Genomic DNA, 14503 nt, shown 5'->3' on the forward strand with positions numbered 1-14503 from the left:
TTCACAAGGCGTATTGTTCGCTGTATGCAATTAGATACATTACAGTTTCTTTTAATGGTGCCCATAGAGAATATGGTGAGGATATAATGTGGAAGGTTTGCCCTCCTGAGCTGCCGCAGAAAGCAGAGTCACTGCATTAATTCCTTGCCAAGGAGGAGGTGCTCACAGACCACATCAGGTCCTCCACCAGATGCACAAGTGAATACACAAGTATCGGTGCTCTTCACTCTCTCTACTGCAGACCTCTTGACATAAAGGGGAGTGTGTGCAGTGTGAGAATGTAGAATGTGGGAATGGGAAATATCAATTGTAAAACAATTAGACATATCATTCTCGCCAATAGCTGTTATTTCTGTCCAATATGATATGCTCTTCAGCCAAAAACGTTGTGATTGCCTGTTCTTCAAACTAATACATTGTTCCAACAAATTACCCCAAAAAATCTTTTCTTCCCTCAACAATACCAGTATGGAGGCATTTTATGTAACCTTTGAATCACTACTTATTGTCTTTGGATACAGTAAACACACCTGTAAGAGCCATTTGCTAGTTATTTAAGTTATATAAATGTTTGCCTAAATATTACTGCATAGTCTATTGGGAGGTTCTTACAACCCCCATAAGTTTAATTGAATTGGTATATTCTAACTACTTGTAGCCTTTCTGACTATACATTATACTCAGTTAGTGATCTGCCTTTCCAGGTGTAAGGCACGAGGGCACATGGTTTTAAACCGTGCCTTTTGTGCCTTGCGGGCATTAAGTGCCAAGTAACATGAAAGACAACGTACTTTATTGAATGTACTGCTCTGTATGTTTAAAGCATACAAAAGAAGAAGTAAAGCATCTTTAAGTGTAGAAACAACTAAAGTTTGACAAGAAAAGCTAAGTTTAGAGAAGATACATTTTTTTTCAAATTTTTTACCTTTTATTCTACGTGTGTAACAACTTTTTTCTTTATTTTTGTGTGAATTGTTTGCTTTGATTTTTCACTAAATACTTTAAAATGAACTTTTGGGCTGAGAGATTTCTTTCAGCACGCGTTTTACCTGTGCTTCAACCCACCTTACACTCCTGCAGCTACAATACCCAAAGAATCTAACTTCCAGCCCCAATGAAAACCTAGATATGTTTAATCCCTTTAATAATTGCTCAGTTTGTCTAGTCACTGCACAAGATATATTAACCATAACATTTCTCAGTAGTGTCAGGCATTTGTGAGGAAAGAAGCATCCTAACCAGGTAGGAATGACAGGTGCTGGAAAAGGTGTAACACCAATGTTACCAGCCTTTAGATTTTATCTTTAGAATGACAGAAGAAAACCAGGAGGAGATGTGATTTAATTAACGCCACAGCACCGCAAAGTCCTGCCCCATCTGCTCGCTGTGCTATTTAAGAACAATAACCCGGACCAGACGTTGGTGTTCAGTATAGAATCCGCATCTAAGACAGATCGAGCCACATCCTCGGAAGAGCTACAGTCAACCTGAGGAAGCCATTTTTAATACTGCACAGTCTTCTGTATTTTTTGTTAAATGGGAATCTGCAACACCCCATGTATGTCAAATACTTTTGTTTTACAGTAGCTATTCACAAACCCAACATCATATATCAGGCCACAAATGGGAGCCTTCAATATGCTGTGTTGCACATTTCAGCTGCAGGGCAGCTTGAAAATTATTTTGATGTGAAGTTACAAGATTGAGTGCTCTATACAGTAGTTTCAAAATACATAGTTTAGAAACTAATACACATGATTAATTTTTAATGTATCAGCAAATATTTTTCCTCTTCTTAAACTTTATTAAAACAATATTTTATTGATTACATAAGCATATCTTTCATTAATACGTATAAATGGCAATAAATATTAAAATAAAAACACATTTAAACAGTAAGATATCAACTTAGACTTCCTAATAAGTCTGTCACTATTCATTTGTAATACATAGGGAAAAAGTAAAGACAAAAATTGTTTCAGAATTTCAAGATAATTTATTTGCAAAAAAAAGAAACAGATATTAAGTGCATAATCAAAATAAGACTTTATGGTGGCCCTGAGCATGAGCGCCTCTAGTCCCCCAATATGCCCCAACTTACCCAAACCCCAAACTACCTCTTACACTCAAATGCACACATACAGTGATAAATTAAATGCAATATGCTATACTATATTTAAGGAATATTATGCAACGTGGCCACATTTTTACACTCTTGGTTTTTTTTAGGCCTGGTGTACACTGTACAATTTCTGTCTGATAGCTTGCAAGCTCCCAAATGGTTTATTAAATCTGCACAAAATCATAAAAAAAGATTTGAAGATTGTTTAAGTTTCCACTTGCAAAGTATGAAATACAGTAATGTAACACTCTGCTTTGCTTTACGGGTGCCAACTTAATGGATTCAAATTCATTTCATCAATTTTTTAGGCAGTTCAGTATCCTTAAAAGGATCACTCACTATAACCATAATAGAATGGAGATTGCTTGGCAAGAACACTTTTTTTTATAGCCCCCCTGTAGCTGGTACTGAATATTCTCATTAAATATGGAATTCCAGCTCATAGACCTTCTGACTATGCACCAGAGGTGGGTAGAGTAGCCAAACATTGTACTCAAGTAAGAGTAGCGTTACTTCAAAATAATATTAGTCAAGTAGAAGTAAAAAGTAGTCATCTAAAAAATTACTCAAGTAAGAGTAAAAAAGTATTTGGTGAAAAGACTACTCAAATACTGAGTAACTGTTTGACCATAATAAATTATTTATTTTTTAGAAATGTTGTAATAAGACAGACAAAAAGATAAAATAATGTGCAAATTCTGCTATTTCCAGATGATTAAATAAAAAACGAGCAAAATAAATAACATCTTTACAAAATAAAGACGCACAAATAACACAAAGTTCCAAATTTCAGTTTTTCACAACAAAGCTATTGAAGCCAATACTTACAGTAGGTAACATGTATGTTTGATCAGTGCAAAGTACTTACAGTGACAAGATATACTGTACACTGACAGTGTAATACTGTATATTTACTTTCCCTCCAAATAGCACAGCTGATAGAAAATGTGCATGTACAAGAAGTCTCACTTTACCTTGACTGTCTGTGTCTGTGCATGTTTGGTTAAAACGTGCTTGTTCTTCACTCAGTGAAGTGATGATTAAGCTTCAGCAGGAGTTGGCTCTCATTTTTCATGTATTCTTTCTTTCCCTGTCCACTGTCTGTGAGGAGTTTGTGCCACTATGCCGCCACAGTTTGTGTGTGGTCATGTGACTGCATGGCTATGTCTGATTTGTGAAACAAAGCCATGTGATTATTGTTGCTACATTTGATTGGTGAAATGGAGTCTTGTTATTATTGTTGTTACGTCTGATTGGTGAAACGGAGTCTTGTGATTATTGTTGCTACGTCTGATTGGTGAAACAGTCATGCAGTAGATCCACTGACAGCTTCTCTCTGGCAAAAATATAGCGTATCTAATGGAAAAAAGTAACGATTCGAGTGTTGTCCAATGTAGCGGAGTAAGAGAAGCGTTTCGCCTTCACAAATGTACTCAAGTAAAAGTAAAAAGTATGGTGCAGTAAAACTACTCTTAGAAATACAATTTTTTAAAAAACTTACTCAAGTAAATGTAACGGAGTAAATGTAACTCGTTACTACCTACCTTTGCTATGCACCAAAGTAACCCCTAGTTAATGCAGGAGTCAGTCTTATAACAATATGTTCCAACATAATCTGAAAGTATGGTATAGTTTATTTAGTGTTGTTTTTACCTTTTTTTATAAATTTCTTGATGCACTTTAAAAAGTCAAAAAAGAAAACATTTTGTTCTTCCAAAGTAAAAAACTAATTTATTTAACAGACAAGATGATGAACTGAAACTGGATTATGCAGATACTAAGACACTGAGTTTTTTTAATGAGCCACGTATTTAATCCATATCATGTGTTTATAGACTGAACTGTAGCTCAAATTTCCCTGATTTCCTTTTAGTTGAAAGTAGAATGATTAATTAGTATAGTTTAAGTTTTGTGGACTCATTAAAGCAGGTAGTCCTGAAAATCTGATGTCCATGAAACATTATCAACAGTATCTTCTCTGTATGAGAATAGACCAAACACAGAAAAAGGTTTGGGGGCATGACCATAGCCCTATATAATGTGAAGCAAAAGAAGGAATAAATCTTTTAACAAATATAGGCGAGATGTCTTTTCTGATGCAAATCCAATGCAGAACTAATTTGTAATGACTGGTTCCCAATTTATAAGGGCTGTTGGCAAGAATGGGTGGGTGCAGATGGACAGACAACAGAAGTGATTTCTTCAGTAGAGTGGGTGTTATTCTTAAATTTTTGTAGGGAGGAAGAGAGAAGGCATTAGAATACAGTGCCAACCCCTGGTTCTGTGTATAATTACCATGACCAGAGCCCTTAAGCTGCCTACCAAGTGCACACGTGTGACATTTTACTAAAGTAATCAGCTATATTATTTAAACATATAAAATATATTAACATGAAATCTCTTTAAAACTCTTTTTTTCAGCCTGTTTCCTGATAAATATGCCTGTTATGATTCTGCTACTTAAATAAAAGAAGAGGTTAATTATTTAGTGGTGATTTGTGATGTGTTGAAAATTATAATGCAGCATGAGCCTACACAGCACACTGCTCTGCCATCTGACCCAGTCTGACAGGGTAGTCATGAAGTGATTTATCTTTATTTTCAACTTTAATTTCATCTAAAAGCTGGCTCAATGACACAATAGTGAATGCTTCTTCTTTACAGCCCTACAAGATTAAGTTTAAACCCCATCCTAGTTAAAGCCTGTGTGGATTCTTTACATTCTGCCTGAGGCTTCACCGATTTTTCTCAAAGTACTACTAAACTGCAAATATTTTACGTAGGTTAATTGGCAACTCTAAATTGGTCTGGTGCAAATCATTATGGTTGTGTGCATCAACGTGCCCAGCAACAGGGTGGTGCTTTGTGTAAAGCTGGTAACTAAGGCTGGCTGACAGATGGGGTTCTGTCCCATGACTATGAACTGCATGTAGTTGATGTGTTGGAGTGATATAATGCATATAATTAATAAATACTTCTTATAATGTTTAAGAGCAAGGAAACTTGACAACCCTTTTTTCTCTCTACCTCCCAACCCCAAACTTTAGGAATGCTTGTTTTTACGACTGAATTGTTGGCCACCTTTGACAGACAGGGCTAATTGTATTGCTTAATGAATTGCATTTTCTTTCTTGGTTGTTTCATTTAAGGATGCTGACAAAAAGCAAAATTACTTGAGATGGAGGGCTGCGCTATTCCACTGGTGAATTGACCACAAAGGTGTGTTTGTCAGGAGCCACACAGGCAAAATAAAGAGAAAGGCTTGCAAAGGCACTCTACCATGTTGCATTTTGACAAACGTAGACCAGATGTTAAGCTGAATAAAGTGGGCTACCTGGGCCTGTGCAGATAATGAGCTAATCAATCAAATCAAATGCAACTATAAGTTATTGCACCACCTGAAATTACATATGGAGCATTGTTAGGTAGTATGGTCTGGGTTTAAAAGCCACATTCCATTTCCTTGTATGGCACTAGTTATAAAAACATATTACCTATAATACATAATTAAAAGTATAGCTCTTTTTTTGTGCCTGTTTTATCATGTCTAATTACCTGAATCTATAGATAAAGAAGGGAAAGGAGAAGGAAGCTGCACTGAAATAGTGTATCCAACCACAGTCTACATAATAAAAAATATAAATGGAAAAATAGCGTCACCACAGAAACCTACATGACAAAACAGTAGATTAGTAATTTTTTATAGGCATTTATTTATTTTGCTGCTATTACAAGAAGTGCTAGCTCTGTAACCCCATGCTGTAAAAAGCCCAGGCTCCTAGAAACTATTGAAATCAGCAGAAAACAAATTGAAAGTTGTTTGAGAGTCGTTTTGCGGACATGCTCACCCCCCTTGTCTATCAATGGCTAAGTGAGTTTGTCTCTCCTCTGAGGTTTTGTTTTGCCAGTTTGCTTGCTACGCTTGTGTATTAGCGGCTAAGTGAGTTTGTCTTTCATCAGCTGTTTCACTTTGGCATCTGAGTCGCTTTCTTTCAGCTTCATGCTGTAGCCTCGCACTTCTTTCTTCTTCTGACTCGTTAATTTGGGGCCTCCTTGCCGGTTCTTTGAGATTCATGCTGTAGCCTCGCACTTCTGGGCCGGACAGACAGACACACACACTTCCACACGTTAATGTTTATATATAAGATTGTTCTTAGATACAAATTATGTTCTTTAAGGATAGCTGTTCTTACAAAAATCATTGACCACATACCTCTCTCATCACAATTTTAAACAACACAGCAACTTCAACAGGGCCATACATATCCATTAACATACAACAATAAATGTTCACACAGGTTAATCTGATTAAAGTTTTTGACAAGACCTCACAAATTACTTTGATTGGGCTTAATATATAGTAGACTATGATAAAAATATGTATACCTAGATACAGGAATTTTGCTAGACAGTCTGTCTAACTTCAAAAGTTGTAATCCTTAAATTGCTGGCCTGATCTGAAGTGTTTTGGTTGTACATTGTGGTTCAAGAAGAGAAGATTAGATAGAGCTTTTGTCAAGTCAGAGCTACAAAGCATGATTACTTCTATCTATCTATTGTCATCTCAACACTGTTGCTTTGCAGGCCCTATGGAGGTTCTCACTTTTACCCCCTATTGAAGGCTAGAGATCAACGCATTCTAAAATAGTTTGGATGGAATCTCTATAGGGTACTGGGTTACATAAAAAGAATGATGTAACAATATGTATCTGCACAAAACAGTGTCAAAATAAATGGAACAATGGCTAAAAGATGCACAAGACCAAAAACAGCACACTACAAATGGAAGTGATTTTGTACTAGAAACAGATTACAGAATATTAACTACCATGAGCCGAAAATAAAAAAGAAAGAAACAAAGATAATGCATGCACTTTAAGAAGCAAATCTTTTATAAGATCAATCATATCCTTACATCCAATGTAGAGCTGAATGCATTTCAGAAAGTAAAACTAGTTGGAGCATTAACATTATAGAAATATGTTTTAACAATGATTTCAAAAGCAAATCCATTTATAAAATTTATGAAAAATATAATATTGACAGGGCAGATAAATGATATCATTATCCTTAATACAGACATCATTTTAACACCATTTTCAACTTGTCTCACACAGTGTATCACCCACATATATTACAATTGTAAATGCATTTCGTGTCTTAAATACATAATAATTGGAATGCCTGAATGAATGACGAACCTGCTGAGTGTTTTCTTTTTACATTCAACTATTCTTTGAAATGACTTTTCTTCTGTGGCTGTAAATTACTTGGTATTAGGCTTCTAACTAAATGTTAATAGAATTATTTTGACATAATTGTATTTGTGGCTCTTTTTATAAAAGAAGTTAATTTCTGAGGTCATTTGTTTAAAGAAGGTGTGATGAGTGAATTACATTTCAAGTGCAAATTATAGAATATAACCCTTAGTGTTAAGATACAATTAATTTTTAATAGGATGAACAAAAGTAAAAAAATTCCAATGGAAGGTGCTAATGCTTTATAATTATATATATATTAAAAACAAATCACTCAACTCAAAGGACATAGTTAATTTTTTTTATATACAGACATGTGTAAGGATGCCTCCTTCTTTCGGCTGCTCCCACTTCAGGGTCACCACAGCAGATCATCTGAATCCATGTATCCCAGTCTTTTACATCATTTTCTGCCACACTGACTGCCTTCATGTCCTCTCTGACCACATCCATAAACCTTCTCTTTGACCGTTCTCTTTTCTACTTGTCTGGTGATTCCATCCTCAACATCCTTTTCCTGATGTACCCCTTATCTCTCCTCTACATGTGCCTAAACCATCTCAATCTAGTCTCTCTCACTTTGTCACCATATTGGTATACCTGTGATGTCCCTCTGAGATACTCCAAGTGAAAATCATAGCATCTTCAACTCTTAGGCCTTCCTCTTTTCCTCTTGCCTGGCAGCCCCATCACTAGCATCCTTCTCTCAGTATACCAAGCTTCTCCTCTCTGCACATGTCCAAACCAAAGCAATCTTGCCTATCTGGCTTTGTCTCCAAAACATCCAACCTAAGCTGACCATCTAATGTACTCATTTCTAATCCTGTCCATCCCTGTCACACCCAATATAAATCTTAACATTTTTAACTCCGACACCTCCAGCTCTGCCACCTGTTTTTTCGTCAGTGCCACTGTCTCCAAACCGTACAACATAGCTGGTCTCACTACCATTTTATAGACCTTCCCTTTCACTCTTGCAGGTAGTATTCTTTCATAATTCACTCCTTACACTCTTCTCCACTCAGTCCACCCAGTCCAAATTCTATTCTTCACCTCTCTGCCACACTCTCAGTTGCTTTGGACTGTTGAACCCAAGTATTTAAATTTGCCTATCTTCGCTACTTCTGCTCCTTGCAGTTGACTTCTTCCACAACCTTCTGTGTCATTCATGCACATGTGCTCTATCTTACTGTTACTGACTTTTATTCAAATTATCTACAGTGTATACTTCCACCTCTAAAGTTTTGTCTGATCCTGCTGTCTACTCTTACTACAGATCACAATGTCACCCATGAATATCATAGTCCATGGAGACCTCCTGTCTGACCTCATCTGTCAACCTGTCCATCACCATTGCAACAAGAAAAGGTTCAGAGACATTCCTTGATATAATCACACTCTCACCTTGAACCAGGCTGTCTTTCCTACTGCACACCTTACTGCAATCACACTGTCCTTGTTCATATCCTGCACCACCCTTACATATTTTTCTACTATTCCCAACTTCCTCATACAGTACCATAGCTCCTCTCTTGGCACCCAGTCATGTACTCTCTCTAAGTCCACAAACATGCAATGCAATTCCTTCTGAACTTCTTCATCAACACTCTTAAAGCAAACATTGCATCTGTAACACACTTTCATGGTATGAAACCATATTGCTGCTCAAAGATCACCACCTCTCTTTTCAGGCTAGCATGTATCTCTTTTCCATATCTTCATGGTGTAGCTGATCAAATTTATACCCCTGTAGTTACTGCATCTCTGCACATTTCTCTTATTCTTGAAAATTAGTACTAATGTATTTCTTCTCCACCACTCAGGAATCTTTTCTTTTTTGAAGAATCTGTTAAACAATCTAGTTAGAAACTCTACTTCCATCTCATAAACATTTGCATGCCTTCAATGGTATATCTGAGCCTCTGTTTAGTTTATAATCTAGTCTAGTGATTTTTTGATGACCATCAGTTAGCAAACTTCCAAAAGACACACTATGTCAAATCCTCTAAGACAAAGCCTAAAAAACAATAAGGGACCACTTAAGAACATTTACATTAGGTAGAATGCCCAGTGGAAACTCCTGCAGATTGTATTTTTTCCCAGCTTATCTGTTTTTTTAATTTTTAAAATTTATTTCTTCTGTCTTCCATGGCCATTTGACCTTATTTACCTTTAGAGATAAGCCAGAATTTATTTATAAAGTAAATTTAAAATAGCCAAAACTGAATAAACGTGCTGCAAAAGATAAGCTAAAAGAAAGAATTAAAATACAGTATATTTACAAATACCAAAACAAAAATCATGATTACTGTACTTAAAAGAAAAACTAAAAATTCCCACACACACTTACACACTCATAATCATGACTGTACATGAAGCAACATATACAAACATAATATTTAACCTCTTACAGTGTCGAATGCAAGTGACAAGAAATGTCTTTAACAATACCCTGAAAGTAACTAATGTCGGAGCAGACCTAATATAATGACGTAAGCTATTCCAAAGAGAGGGAGTGGTCACCACAAAAGCCACACACCCCATGCTTCAGCCTCCATCTTGACACCACTAACAGCATATGGCTAGTAGATAAATGCAATAACATTTATTTATAATGCACATTTTCATACAAATGATGTAGCTCAAACTGCTTTATAAGAAACAGAAAGAAAATTTAAATGAAACAAAAATAAGATTAGGCAATACTAAGTAACAAAGAATAAAGTAAGGTCACATAGTCAGGAGGATAGAAAAAAAATCCAGATGGGCTGGATAAAAAAAAAAACAAAATCTGCAGGGGGACCACAGACCTCAGTGCTCTCACTGGCATGTAAACGTGAAGGAGTTCTGAAAGATACGAGGTGTTGTTTCCTTTCAAATATTTAAAAACAAGTAACAAGATTTTAAAATCAATTTTGCAGCAGAACGGAAGCCAATGGAGCAAGGCCAATATTTGTAGAATATGGTCACACTTACAAGAACCTGTCAATAGGCAAGGAGCAACATTCTGGACTAGTTGCAGTTGTCATACTGATGCCGTTCAGTACCTATGGTATACACCATAAAAATGTTACTATTTTACCCAGATTAAAACTTAAATAACGGCACAACTTTAAGAAAAAAAAATAAACAAAGAAATGCATGTGGATGCTGAATAAGAATGTGAACTACTGGAAATGTAAATTGATTGTATGTTCAAAATGTCAGACTGAAGAGAATAATGCATATAATATGTACTGCAGATTAATATGAGCACAAAAAAGCCTTGAAAATGACATATGAAGAGGGCTATAAAATGAAATGGAGGATGAACTAAATGCCACAGCTAACAAGAGATCATGCAGAGGAAACAATTCAATTAAATGTATTGTCATTATACCATATTGTATCTTGAAAAGTACAGTATTTGTAGGAATTCCTTCTGGTGTAGAAACATTAACATGTGCAAACGGAGCAGTGTACAAGACAGTAGTAGTAGTATTTTCAGGTTCAATGATATAGTGCAGTAGATGTTGCCTTCAAAATAAACTACACACTTTCAAAACAAAGCAAATAATATATACAATAAGTATGTGGATATAATATCAGCTACAAGCATTTACTGTAATACTTTTTATACAAAATAAGAAAGCAATTATTAGTAAAACAGGTGCTGACATAAGGGAGTCTTGGCCATAGAACAAGTAAATTTTTGTATTGGAGTTAACAGTTAATTTGCCAGGAGATAAAAATGTTACAAATTTTTTGCACAATATCAAAAGCTGCACTGAAGGCTTCATTATTTCTTATTGGATAGTAGTGGTTTTGGGGTGGGAGGTGCTAATGTATTGCTTTGGAGTGTGGGGCCTGACATGCTAAAAACTGCTTTCTTTAGACATCTCTCTTCATATATGTCTTGTATGCACAGAGCATGGATTCAGGTAACTGCACCATTTAACCCCTGTGGTCTGCCACAGTGCATTATTTTTTGTAGATCTATAACAGCTGCTAAAGTATTACCTAATACATATCAATGCATCATTCAGATTATAGTTAGAGATGTGGAAAACTAAAACATTCCTTGATACTACCCTGTCTATAAAAAAAGATGTCACTCTAATGAAAAATAATAATGCAGACACAGCAAAGCAGTTAATCATTTCCGTTCAGCCAGATGTCTTTGATGGCAGGAATGAAGGGATGAAACTCATGTAAATGAAGAAAGAAAATTAAGGATCGCTATGTTTTTTTCAAGTGCTTTTTAAATGAAGACACCAGGCTGTTAAGAGTTAATAAGTGCCAAGGATACAAATGTCATTGTTATATAAAGGATAAATTTTATTCTGGAAAGTTTTTTTTTAAAAAGTACTGTTTGTTTTATCTTGCATTTCATTTTTACAGACTGATTATGAATAAGAAGGGAAGGCAATCTATAGCATTGTGCTCCATTTTTGCACTCGTAGATAGATCTCATTTCTAAAATATATTTTATTCAGTCTGGTTCCTCTTCTAGGTACCAGCAGGATGGCACCTAACAAGTATCACACTTTGTCAATGCCATTCCCTCTTCAGTCTAAGGCTCTAGGCTTCCAGAATTATTTATTTTATTCATATCTGTTGTTGACAGTGGCTTTTTAATGAGCTAAATTTGCACCTGCTTAAAGATGTAATGGTTTACTCTATGTCTGTATATACAGTATATATGAAAAAGGTAACTACTACTTCCTGCTTCACCTTCATTATCTACAGGTGTCTCATGTTTTTCTTTCAAGTAGCACAAATATTTATGTAAATGTGACATTCATAGCAGCATTGAGTAACAAACTGGTTTCTGGCTAAAATAAAATTTTCTACTGCATTGCAACAAACCTTATTTTATTTATTTATTTAATATTTTAAATCAGACAGACTCCATTTTTCACTTGGTCATCTAAAATGTCTGCTCAGTTCAATGTCAGTTGTCAAGCAGAACATAATGATTTATAGACAGTAATACATTACTAAGAGTGGCTTATGTGCTTTTGGCAAATGCTTGGGCATTGATGATGCAATGGCATAGCAAAGATTTATTATCAAGGGCACAGTTTGGACTAAAATTCATTCATCCAAATATAGTTCTGTATCGGAAGATCTCTATCTTGTTCGTACTTTTTCTCAGGGGCAATTTTTCACTTAACACCTGCTTGAAATGCAGCCCTGGGTGAGAGCTTAAAGGGAAAAAGGTAAAACAACATTTTATGATACAGGTTGACACACTCTAAAAAGTGTCAAAGAAAATAATTTTCTTTGGCCTAAAGATAATAATATTGTATTATAAAGTGTTGCTCTGATATTGCTTTAGGGAAATAATTGAAACACGCATGAAAGGAGCAAACATGCTTAATTTAATATTTTTTATTATTGTTTGTTTTCTAGTAATTATGTTTTGATGATTTTATAAAATGAGAAATGTTTGAAATTGAGAAGCAGTTTAAACATTAAAGTTAATACTATTTAATGATACACACTTTACACATTTTCATGCCAAATGTATGTTGGCTGTTTTCCCAATGCTTGAACTGATATAGTGCAATAATATAAAGCTTTAAATTGTGATCTCTAAACACATGTCAATAGCAAACCTATGTTCATGCCAAAGCTACTGTACTTCGCCAGGCATCATGGGAACTCAGACAGCATATTAGGTGACATACCAACTGACAGCCCTGGCACTTTTTTTAAAGACATATGTGCAGAACACACACAGTCACTCAAAGTAGTATAGTTTGGGGTCATCAACAGACATGACCTTGGCATGTGGGAGGAAAACAAGTGTAGCAATATTTATTTAGAAAATAACAGCAAATTAATTAATTGACCTGTATAATGAATTTAAAATGCATTACAAACACATATCTACTGTACAAATGTTTACTAACAAATTAATCTCATAAGAATCATTATGAATAATCTACGTTTTTCAAGACTTAACTAAAAACCAAGTACAATTTGTATTGTACTAATACATTATTTGTAATTTTTTAAGTAAAATATACTATTATAGGATGGGTGCTAATGGCAGGCCTTGGTGCACAGAACAGCACACATGGGGCAAAAATAACTTTATTACAATACATTACCTTAAATGAAGAGATGAACAAATTTAGATAAAAAAAAAATACAAAATAAATTAAATCCAAAAATCCTGTAGGCTCTTTTGGCTATCCTCAATGATTGTTGACCTTCTATACTGTATATCCCATTTTCTACACAAGCACACTCTTCAGCTCCTGTCTCTCCCTCTTACATTGAGTCCTGGCCCATAGTTCTCTTCTTATTTCCACATGCAAAGGTTTGGTAGCCTTAATCTCCATCCTCAAGTGTCATTTGGCCAGTTTTGAAGGGTTATCAATGACTATACATTTGTCCTCAGAAAAACAGAGTAGATTGCTGGTGCCTGGTGTCCCTGAATCCTTTCCCTTCAGCTGCTTGTTCTGTTACAGACTTGATGTCTCTCCGTACAATGAATGGAAGAAACACTAAGTCAAGTGGCTTTATTGTCACACCATCCATAAATAGCATTACAGCATATAGTGGCACAAAATAACGTTCTCCAGGTCAACATATGCGTAAACACAGGACAAGTGCGAGAAAAACTAGACTCTACTACAAATATATAAATAATAGGTAAGTGAATACACAGTAATAATTAGAAATAGTAATAAATAAATAATAATAACAACTGATGATAAAGAACAACTATAGAAAAAAAAATGTACTACATATAAATAAGCTACTAGGAGCAGATCCTTGGAAGAGCAGCACAGAATTCAAAGTTCAGACAGCCAAGGACAGAAGCTGTTACAGGACCTGGCAGAACTGTTTCAGATACTACAGTACCTTCTGCCAGATGGATGTGGGACAAAGAAACGATGGTAGGAGTAGAAGCGGTCCCACTCAATGCTATAGGCTTTGCGGATGCATCCATTTATAAAGATGCTTTTAACGGAGGGTAGAGAGATCCCAATTATCTTTTCTGCTGTGAGCACTATCTGCTGTAGGACCTTACAGTCATAGACACTGCGGTTCCCAACCAAAAAAATGATGTAACTGGTCAGAATGCTCTCAGGGCTGCCCAGTAGAATATGGTGAGAACAGGGGAGGT

At 35.5% G+C, this 14503-nt stretch overlaps 1 protein-coding gene across 6 annotated transcripts in view; it reads right to left on the reverse strand.

Annotated features, from left to right (window-relative positions):
* Window positions 1-14503, reverse strand: part of LOC120530413 (cadherin-12-like) — an 802688-nt gene that overhangs the window by 284175 nt on the left and 504010 nt on the right. The window lies entirely within an intron of this gene.

The sequence above is a fragment of the Polypterus senegalus genome, chromosome 5, assembly GCF_016835505.1.
Source record: "Polypterus senegalus isolate Bchr_013 chromosome 5, ASM1683550v1, whole genome shotgun sequence".
Taxonomy (NCBI): Eukaryota; Metazoa; Chordata; class Cladistia; order Polypteriformes; family Polypteridae; genus Polypterus; species Polypterus senegalus.